We start from the raw sequence: 11,910 nt of genomic DNA on the forward strand, positions 1-11,910 counted from the left end.
GCGACTTACAAGGTGCTAATGGCGATAAGCTGGCCACGAAATGCGCGCCAATTCGATTGTACAATGAACCACGTGTCTCATTACTGTCGTAATCGCACGGTACCGATCGCTGACTGAATGAATTACACCTTATAAAACCTGGATAACTCACGATGAATCGTCGCTCAAGAATCCTCTAATAATCTCCTCTTGGTGCTGAATTAAGATATACTACTTATAAATTAGTGTAATAATAAAATATATAGAGATATTATATAGTAAATATGATAAAAATATATGAGCAATTTTCCATCAGCTATTTAAACAAATATTATTGACAATATATAAATAAATCATTTGTGATGAAAAGATAGTATAGATCGCAAAGTGACGTATCTCGGATACAGAGGCAGTATATGAAAGATTAAATTGTCTTTCAGTTCCTTTTTTTTTTTTATGTTTTTTCCGAGAAAGGAATCGGCGAGTGAAGAAAAAGAAAACAGATGCAGCTAGAGGCGTGGCAAGCAAGCACGGTGTAAAATTAGCCTTTTGTCAATAAGCAACAGTGGAGTCTTCTACATGAACAACGAAGTATCATAGAATAGAAGATATATGAAGATTACAGTAAAAAGTATTTTTATCAATTTTTTTTTTTTTCTGTATTCGACGCTTCTTTAAACGGTACTGTATGCATCGCGCGACCAAAAGTGTGCGTATGTGTGTGTCACTCGCTCGCGAATAATTTGACAATGAATTCGTTTCTTAAAATTACACCACACGCATATGGCGGATCGTAAAATCCGCTTTTTATACCCTTTCACGAGAACGTAACACCTGCGTCTGCGCGCGAGATTAAATTATTCGTCAAATATACGCGCGTCCGGTTATCTCGGAGAGACACGATCTCATCTTTCGCGGCGAGAAGAGGCGAATAAAAAATTTCGTAAAAATAAAACATGAAAATGTCCTCTCTCTTTCGAACGAGATTCGTCTCGTATTAATTGCCGCGCGATCTATTATCGAACGGACGATAGGTAATTATCCCTTAATTAAGCCACTCGGTCCAAACATCTGTTTCTCGCTCGTATAATCTGCAACGGACTCGCTCGTTCATATACATCCTTTTCTCCCCTCGTTCTTACCTCCCACGAAAATAAAGTCCTGATTTACGACGTTGATCTCCCGGCTAGCTATCGCACGACGAGGACGAATAGCGCTCACAGTTATTTTCTTTCGTATTATCGTATGAATTATATGTAAAGCATGAAAGGGGCCGCGATTGGTCGCTACCGAGTTTAATAATTTTAGTTGAGTTTTATATTATAAATATATCCGGATTCGAATAGAGAATTCTGCAAATACGAAAGAGAGAACAAAATGATGTTATTTGCGACGTTAAAAATTAAATACTAGCGAATAAATAATATCGGAATATTATCGTAATACGTGCACATGTGTGTGTGTGTGTGTGCATCGGATTGCATTATGCACGCGCGATAACCACGTGGGTGGTAATGCTCGATGTTAGAAATGTAAATGCGTTACAATACGCATTGGCAATACACGTATACCGATCTTTATGGGCGGATAATAGATGGTTGTACCATCTATCGTGCGCATTACAAATGTAAGATAAATAAAAGCTTTTTACAAAAAAATTGAAAAAAATATAATTCTGATTATTAAATATCGTGACTTTATTAAAATTGATACCAATTTTGCCAGACGGTTTATTATTATTATTATTACTTTTTTTTTTTATTCTATTTTATTTCATATTTCCTTCTTTCAGACAAATCTAGGCGGCCTTGGCGAATCGGCGAAGCGGACCTTGGAGAGAAACAAAGTTTTTCCTTAGGCGTCGTGAATCGACAAGGCACGCCCTTAACTTTGGCATAAAACAACAGGGCGTGCGCGCACGCGCGTTGAACGCTCGTTCCGATGCCAACGGGAATTTACAGCCGGTGATCGTAAAAGCCGAGAAGATGCATTTATATGTACGCGCTGACTTTATATGTTTACGTCTACCAAAAGTTCGACGAGAAGGAACGTCCTGCCGAACGAAAGAAACGGGAATTATGTACGGCCGGGCCGGTGCAAATCGCTCGTCGAAAATTCTGCGCGAAAGATTCGATCCAGAAACAGAAATCGACAGTATTCGTCGCATTAATTTGGCTTGTCGAAAACTGTGAAAAGGAGAAAAGAGTTTAAAAAATTTTTATAGATATTTCTTCTATTTTTAAAAATTAAAAAAGAAGACATTTTCAATTTTCGACAAATTTCAAATCTTCATTGTTCGCAAAAACAATTCTTATTTTCGCATCGTCAAGACAGGAGATTATTTTTTAAACCAGTCAACTTTCAATCCACGAGTATCAAACGATTAGGAACCCTTCTTGCATTCTTGACCTAGTCGTTAATCCTCTGACGTCTTCGCGCCGACAGCTCGACGGTCGAAATGATCTATTTCTCTTCCCTCATTCTCTATTGAAAATAAAAAGAAGCTCGGTCTTATTTTGAAAATTTCACGGCAAGACCGGACGGCCAAAAGTAAGCGCGAAAAGGTCGTCGTGAACTTTGCAACTTGGCCTATTTATTATTTTCAAAGAGAACGCTCGCGCGTTGCGTAACTTTACTGCATATCCGAAAGTTTTAACGGCGGGATAAATATCGACGAGAGAAATTGCCTCACGCTGATAATTACACGAGACAACTTCAATTTCGCCTCTCTCATGTTCGTGACCGAGGCAGCAAGCTCTAAATTGAAACGCCCGATGCCATCGGCTCACGGGACAAACGACGCGGCAGCGTCGCGTAATCAGATTACTTTGGGATTATAAATAATGTAATTGGTTTACCTCCTGGTGCGCGCGAACAAGGGAGAGAGAAGGAAGGAAGGGGGAAAAAAAAACAAAAAAAAAGATTGACAAGACGTAGACACAATTTTTTTTCTTACGGTCGACTTCGAAGGAGAGAATCTGGCGGATTGACTTTACACGTGTGAAATTATACATCAAGAGAGTGTTCCAAATCCGCCGGATGTCCTCTGTCAAGCGGGAATATCAGCGGCGAGACGAATTAACAAACTAATTTTCTGTGTAAAGGATATCCGATGCGGTGACACTTTACATTTGTCGTCTCACTTCGATGCCCCGGTAAAATAATTTTGTAGGAATGTCCGGCGCGCGAATACACGACCGTTGCTGTCCTCTCTCGCAAACGGTAATATCCACCTGCCAGACTAATTCATCCGCATACGGGGCGTAAATCGCACAAGCTCGGCCCACTCGGAAGCTAAATAATCCGGGCTAACGCTTGACAAAGTCGGACAGGTGTGCTGAGCGCGGATTCTCTAATATAGCGCAGCGATTCTAATTTTCAGCATTGCTGCGTCGTTGCTAGATTCCTCGACCGAAACTCGTCTTTGTTGCGAGATTCGTGCAGCTCGAGCGCGATAATTCAGTCGAAGCAAAAATGCTCCATGAACAGCCGGACATGTGATAAATGAGTAACAAGAGAATTTCTCGCACACCTTGGCAACGCGGAACAATGTTGTACTAATAAGATACGTGCGCCAACGTATGTCGGAAAAATAATTCGCCGCAGAATACCGATTCAATAAAATGATCTCTCTACGAATATTAACGATGACACTTGCGAGATTCGTATACAAATTAACATATTTTTAACTCATATATCTTTTTTTATCTACAATTATTTATTTATCTAGAATGTAATTTTTTTTTTTTATGTAGAATTATTTATGTATCTAGAATGTAAATTATTCGCGTTCTCCTTCCCTGCGATTATTTCAAGAAAACAAAGATCCATTCTAATTAATATATCTCATGTTTAATCGATCCCTTAATTAACGGCATTTACTACACGCAACTCAATTTATCCTCGAATTCAGAAGAAATGTCACCACGGCCTTTAGTCTATCTAGACGAAATCTAGAAAATTCTGCCTCGCAAGAATCGCTTCTATATATCTACATATCTCAGGCACAATGGTTTGCGTGTCTCTTAATGATGCGGGACATTGGACAGCGGAAGACAGGTTGTGATCGATATCCCGGAACGCGTCGCGGGTCTCTAATTAGAAGCAAAGTTAGGACAAAATAATACAAACCCGCTACGGGGCGATGATTAAGCCTGATAAAAGTTCGCAGTTCGCTCCTTAAGGTAATTGTGATTTATCGATGTGTGTATACGCGCGACCCAACGAAATTAATAACAACGCGTATTACGTTAAATTAAAGCCTCCGGACGGATCCATTATCGCTCGGCTCGCGAGCGTTGACAAGCGAGAAAAAGGTGCGCGGATAAAAAAAAAAAAAAAAAAAAAAAAAAAAAAAAAAAAAAAAAAAGACGGAGAGGCCAATTTGAAAATAATTTAATACGCGTTTTACCGGTGAACCCGGGCGCTGCGTACACCTCGCGAGGTCGGCCAAGCCTGACCTTTCGCCGAGAGATTTGTGGCAGTCTCGTTTCAGGAGAACGACCGCGAGAGAAAAGGTGGGATGAAAAAGTGAGAAGAGAGGCGAAGAAGAGACACGCGCTCTTTCAACGAGACGCCTACAACAATTCGTTGCTCGACGATAAACGATCCCCGATCATTGTGTTTATACGTTCTCAGGGCTATTAACGAATTGAAATGTCCTTCGAAAAGCACAAAATTAGCCTTGACAATGCGATCAAATTATTATCCGCGAAAGCGCTATAAACTGCGTCCTTATCAATCGCGTGTACTTAAAATAATTTAATTTAAATTAAATTAAAAAAAAAAAAAAAAAAAAAAAAAAAAAATTCAAATTTAGTAAAATAATTCAAACGTGGAAAAGAATCCATTTCAAACTGTTTTATTAGGAAATCGTATGCGCCAGATTGTGATTTTGATTAATCGATGATGGCATATTGTGCGACGAGCAAAACAGAAAGAGACCGCGTAAACGTCAACGGCGAACAGAAGCGCGGACCCTTACCCGGGTCCTTAAGTTGGTACTTACAATTTGGCAGTGACGATTATATGCAAGCGCGGATTATATGCACGCCGGGGCGCATTATTATGCGAGAAATATACGCGAGCGTAGGCCGTACCGTTGAGTATTACTGTCGTTCTGGCAGCGCGTGTGATTTCCGTGATTTACTGTACTGTGCGCGCTTTAAAGTACCCGCGATTCAGTGAGTTCTCTCGTAGAATACCCGCGTGAAAAACCGACGGAGGATAACGATCAGATTGATTTATGCATAGGGATTTCCGTAAAGAGAGGCTGCAAAAGAAGCGGGAAATTTTGTGTACGCGTTCTCCCATCTAATAAATATAAACATATCGGAAAAATTGACGAGATACTCGCGTTAAATGAGACGTGTGAAAAAAATTGTGAAAAGATTTTGCATCTTACATTCATGTGCAAACACACGACAACTAGCTCTATCACATTTAATATTACTCTATTCTCCCGTCATTTATCGAGCTGATAATTTCGCAAAATATATTTTCTCGCATCTAATGTCATCGGCTAACCGGAAAATGTCGCCGTATGTAAACCGACGGCGAAAAACGAGCATGACGAAAGCGTCGACGAGACATTTAGAGGAAAGGAAATGGGTTCCGTTTGCGATGCAAATCTAACCCGAATGTTCCACGAAGCGCGTCCACCCCCGACACGTCGTTCTAAGCGACAATTCTCTCGCGACTCGACATCCTTCTTCTGTCGGCTGACGCTTCGTCGGCTGTCCCGAGCCGTTGCGTAACAGGCAACGAATAAATAATCGGCCGTACCACGTGCTTGTGTGTGCCAAGGAACGGGGAGCGACGACGATTTGTCGGACTTCCTAACCCCTGCGACGCGATTTAAGCTCTCGAGGGGGAAAAAGTCCAGCAAGGTGCGTGTGTCAGCCTTTTGTTCGGCGTCTAATATACGTCAATACCTAACCCGACTGTATAATCTCATCTATCCGCGTCTTTAACGTCAAGAGATGCGTCTGATGAAGATACGTCTTGTGCGTTTTGTAAAAAAACGCTTTTAAAAATTTAGAAGCAATGTAGAATTAAACATTTTTACTAGCGCGGAGTAAGTTTATTATAATTAAAATACATTTCTCTTTCCCCTTCCAACAATTAAATCCTTAAATATCGTGTTTGATTGAAACTTGGTAACTGATGTGAGCTCGAGTACTTTCGACAACAGTGATAAGACTAATCGAAGAATCGTGTCGTTAAGCGTAGATTTTATCTTACTTGCACAGTAAGACATCGGTACAGGCGCGAATGCGTTTGCGTAGGCAAGTTCATGAATAAATCAGTTCGACTAGATAGCGCGTATCGAGTGTATCGAGATGTATGTGTCAAGGATCTCGTCTGAATACACTTGTAAAGATTTTAGACACAGGCTACGCGTGATACAAGGATTGTCAGGTGACTCTGTGTAACGTGTATAAAAAAAATCATCGATGACAGATAAAAATTGCGACAGATGAGTGAGCGTCATAGATTTTGATAAGAAAATATTCGCACAGAATTCATTTATTGAATAATCAAACTATGTGTTACATAAGATATATATGTAGTAATGTACGCGTGTTAAAATAATACGATAAAATTCGCGCGCGAGGATTAAAATTAAAAGCGCCGAAAGAGGTATATTTTTCGTGATCGCTTGGAACCACGTGTGTGGTCTCGATGGAGCACGTGTCGTCCGCGCGAACGCGAGCTTTAACTTTTTCTCGCGCACGAGCTCGTTTTTTGACGCAGAATCCCGAAATTCCACAAGTCACGGATTCCGCCAACGGGATTCCCTTTGGGATCGGTGGAATTCGCGAGAGCGGTAAGAAACGAAGGAAGATTACCGCGAAACGCGATCTTTCTACGGTATTGAGTTTTATTCGTCGGACTTTCGTTTCCCGTTAAACGTTTCCGACACGACGAGCATAATAAGATTATAATAAAATAATAAATGCGCATGCGCACCATAAAGCAATAATATAATTTTCCCTATCTTGCAATAAGATCATAATTGTCATAGATTTAAGAAATTATTTTTTTTCTTTATTTATGATTTAAGAATAATTGCTTCCTAAAATGAGATAATTTGTCTCATATGAAACGCCATTCTTTATTGCAAATAATCGCAATTGACGTTAGGTCAAATTAATGTTGTTCTGGAATTACTCGCCACCGTGAAATGTCACATTTTAATAGGGTATTTTTAATCTACTCATAAAGATACAATAGCGTGACATAAATATCATATCTTCTGGCACATATTCCGTAAAACAGAAATACCGCGTGTGACATGATTGTGTCCGCGTCGTGTGACATTTTCAGCATCATAGCATATTTTGGAATGCCGACAGATGCTTTAACGATAATCGCAAAACTTATACATTTTCGTAAGCATTGTTTCAAAATAAATTTAAATTTTCTTGTGTGTGTGTGTGTGTGCGCGCATCAATTTTACTAAAAATATCGATTTTCATTAAATATATGTATATATAATAATAAATTACATATTAATATGTATAAAATAAAATTTAAAAAAGAATAATATTAGGATTTATATTTTTTTTTACTTTATTTAATTTATTAAAAAGTTATTGATAGCATTAGACTTCATTTGCAAGTAAACATACTTGCCAATAGATGTGAAATTATTAAAGAATGTCGCTTATCGTGATGATTAGACGATTAATAAAATTCTAAAATATTTCCGTGATAATCAGGAATGCCAAGGTTAAATAAACAGTTTGCGGCAGTTATCGCAAATGCCATTTTTCATCGATCAAGATAACAGCGATTTGTCGCAGAAACACAATACTATACTATTAAATTGTGACACGATAGCGAGATAAACCATGTGTTTTAAAATTGACAGATAGATAAATCGATCGTTGCGCAATTTCTATCATTTGCAAGATAAGCTTGCTGCTGCGAATATAATACACAGCGAAATAAAGAAATACATATATACGACTTTCTTGCAGCCATAGACAAAAAATATATTTTTAACCAAATATATAATATATAATAAATATATAATAAATATATAATATATATAAATATATAATAAACATATAATATATATAATATATAATAAATATATAATATATATATGAATATATATTTCTGTCTATGCTTGCAGCCGAGAGAGACGCGAGATCTTTCGCACCCAGCTGTTTCCTCGTGGCGACATCGCGCGGTAGATCGCCAACTCGATATACACATTCCGAGCCGACAATCTCTCGTTCCGACAATGTGGGAGGCCGAAATCTCGAAATACGGTAAACATCGAGGCAAGATCGTCAGATCGATCAAACGCACTTTCGCCCGCTCCTTCGTCAATCACGCGAAACGCCACGGGCGTGTCTCGCGAGACGCGATAAGACGTGAGAAAAAAATGTTTACTTATCGCGCGGCGCGATAAGACGTAATCGAAATGCGCGCTGTTCCGGGTCCCGTAACATCGAAGCTTGTCAATTTTCCGTCAATCTCACTCTTGCGAGATTTAACGATACGTGTTCCCACGCGACGACGCGTCGACGAGGCCCGCCGACAGGCGAGCCGGCGATATCGTCGCTTAATAAGTGTCGCAAAAAAAAAAAAAAAAAAAAAAAAAAAAAGACTGCGTGGGAAACGGCCTGGGTGCGCGAGATTCGCTAGCTCGCGATTTGTCTTGTTTATCTTAATACGGCTGGATTTCGTCACTCACCGACTCATCGGGATCCAGCGGAGTCTGTCGCACGCACAGCGGTCGGATGCGTTTCCCTCCCTCGTTCCAGGAACTGCGAAAACACGGGAAAGATTCACTTGTCGTCGGTTAAAGGTATCGCGACGGCGGCCATACTGATTTCGACCCGGGTGACTCGCGCGAAGCTCGCGAGATGGCGCTGCGCGCGCGCGTTCGGTAGATAACAAGATCTCTGCTGATGAGACTGTCCGAATGATTTCATTTTTATTATATATATAAGCCATCAAACCAGTTATAAAGTGCAATAAAAATAAAACTGACCGATACACGAGAAATGACTCATACATAAATATACGAATATGAAAATATCATACGTTATTCAAATAATAGAATATATCTAATATTTTTAAAAATATTATTTAAACATACTTGATTAATATTACTTTTAAATATTATTTAAATATCTTTTAATGGCTGTGTATAATGAGTTAAATATATATATATATATATATATATATATATATTAATTATTTAACACACATGTTATTTATCAGGAAAAATTAAATATTAAAAACAGACATAAATATATGTATACATAAAACATATAATGTTACTTGACTTCACTTGCCTCACTCTCTCTCTCTCTCTCTCTCTCTCTCTCTCTCTCTCTCTCTCTCCCTCTCTCTCTTTTAGATATAAATAAATAATATATATGCTATTTATAGTATACCTCTTTATATATTCGAATTATATTTGATGGAAACTCGAAATGTATGCATATATATAATACTTTTTAAATATTCTAACCTAATGTAAAAATTGGTCAAGAAAATAATCCGAATTTTTAAAAACGTGCAACTGTCGTGTAGAGGTAAGCCGTACTGCGATAATATCGACTACAACTCAATCGTTGACTACAATTTTCATCGTCTGTGGCGCGCGCAACAAAAATAACAGCCGTAACGTTTCTCCTAACCTCAAAGCGCTCCGTCAATCTTCCTCCTCAAATCGGTGACGTTTCTCGCGGATTCTCAGTATATTCGTTAGCAGTTAATTTATTTGTATCGAGTTAAGTCAAACAGGTATATCAGTGAACGGTAACGATGGTGAAAATCAACTTACGATGGAAGACCGCCGAGGACTTTAATATTCTACGAGGGAGTAGCTTTGGTATGATCGAATATATCTGTCAAGAATTTTATATAAATGACAGATGCAAATGGACTATCTCGTTCGTTTCATTTCAGCGACAAAGGTGAAATATTTCTGGCGCAAAGGGTGGACAGAGATCCCAGCGATAATGGCAGGCTCGTTCTTACTTGTAGGAGCATTAGCCTTGTCTGGTTACTCATTGCATTACTCTAGCACGCACGATATGACCCCGAAGTATTTCCGAACGCCGAGAAGTAAGTAATGAAATAATGATTTATTTTTAAAATTTATTTTTTTTTTTCGGTTGTCGAACTTCATCGAACTTCGTGTAATGATTATGCAATCGTGGGCGTGCGTCGATAAAGCAGAATCACTGATAACAATTAGATAATTGCTTGAAGCAACCCCTAATGCATTGATGCTAATTGAGTTTTAATTTAGTTTACAGACCGGACGACCCGCGAGTTAAGACGATCCGTTATGTCTCGGATTTTGATGAAATATGAATTTTCATTTAATGAATTTCCATAGCATTATATAATGAGATACACAGCCGGTATATATCCTATATTGTAGAATTATGATTCGAATAAATGTGTAAATTATTATACCAATTAATGTGAGTCACTCGTCTCTCTGTGCAATCAAATGTCATCTTAAAATTAAAAGCTTTTTTTTTTTTTTTAGTTTTGTAAAAACATTAATTTTTATATTAACAAATATTATATAAAGAGACAGTCATATGTAATTTTCTAAGAAATGGTATAATTTTATATAACTCTCTCTTTCTCTGAAACATATCTACACAGTCGTTCTTATATCGTAGATATATTATATTTATAATCACGGCATATGTGTGCGACAGATCCTGAAAAATCACGATCGTAAAATTTTTCTCGTAAAATTACGATAAAGGAAAAGCGGTTGACGGTTAAAAATATACGACGATCGTACACCTCTTTTATATTCTGAACATCAAGAGGATATTGCATCTCTCGATCTTCGAAAACTTTTAAAAGATGCTTATGCTATCTTATAAGAATTATACGCGCGAGGAATTTGAATCTTTTTTTCATACCTGTATTTAAAATATATAAAAAAACTTAAATTGAGCAATTACATTTATTTAAATACATCGCGAGAGGGAATTTTCGATAATTTTTGAACGTTTTGATTTTTATATTTGTCAGACGTTTTTTTATAATATCTTTTTCTATTCTTGGATTTTTGGATTTTTTTTCGTAAAAGATCCGTGAAGGAATTTTCCTTTTTCTATTGTGTTCCTTCAGTATTCATTCTAGTATTAAATTACTGGTTTGTGCCGAGAGGGTAAACTCTTCACGTGTCATAAAGTATTATGGAACTGAAACGAAGACTTTATATCACGTAATTCCAGCTATTTTCCACCATGTTATTTATTTATATCCTTTGCAAAGCGGGGCAAAATGTTTACGCACATATTGTCATTTTCGAGGAACATGAACGTGCTTGATATTTTTCACTTCGAGCTACAATTTTATTGCACTTTATTCAAAACCGATAAGGAATGAATATCTTATTAAATTTCATTGTGCGTAAAAGTGTAATCGTTTTATAAAAGAATGTTGAATTAAATTGTGCGGAATGTGATTCATATATATGTATTAATATTATAAAATTGTTAAAAACTAGTGATAAAAGTAGCGGTATTAAAAAAAAAAATTTCATTATGTAATCTTCATCCAATCGGATAAATTGAACCACTCGAAGACTTTGATTACACAGTCCGCGTTCTATTAATATACTTTCGAAAAACAATAGCGATAAGCTGAACAATTCCGCATTCGTCATTGCCCTATGCAAGAAGGACCTAAAATCTTACCGATGATATCTCCCGTGAGAGGAAGAGAGGGACGCGCACGCAGATATCCCTGCGAGGTAAGGGCGCAGGATCGTAGAATCGCATAGTGCCTCCCTGTGCTCTCCCTGTGTTGCGCGCGTGTACAACACTATTATAACTCGGTGAGGACGGAGTAGCGTAGAGAGGGTTGTACGCGTCGGAGGGGGGGGGAGGGAGGAGGGACGCACGGAGGAACGAGAAAATGTGCGCG

General features: G+C 38.1%; 1 protein-coding gene across 2 annotated transcripts in view; it reads right to left on the reverse strand.

The window, feature by feature from the left end:
• LOC138939197 (myocardin-related transcription factor A) overlaps nucleotides 1-9,483 on the reverse strand; it is a 180,030-nt gene extending 170,547 nt beyond the window's left edge. Inside the window, exons 1-2 of one of the 2 annotated variants that reach the window (XM_070306810.1) lie at nucleotides 9,399-9,483; nucleotides 8,690-8,762 (exon numbers count right to left, since the gene is read on the reverse strand). The gene's annotated coding sequence lies outside the window, so the exon portion shown is untranslated. Of the gene's footprint in view, nucleotides 1-8,689; nucleotides 8,809-9,398 lie in introns of those variants that run through there. The other variant, XM_070306809.1, reaches the window with a different exon arrangement.
• Nucleotides 9,484-11,910: the final 2,427 nt, after the last annotated feature.

This window comes from Polyergus mexicanus, unplaced genomic scaffold (genome assembly GCF_030449975.1).
Source record: "Polyergus mexicanus isolate NDT 795.1 unplaced genomic scaffold, iyPolMexi1.0 SCAF_14, whole genome shotgun sequence".
Lineage (NCBI taxonomy): Eukaryota > Metazoa > Arthropoda > Insecta > Hymenoptera > Formicidae > Polyergus > Polyergus mexicanus.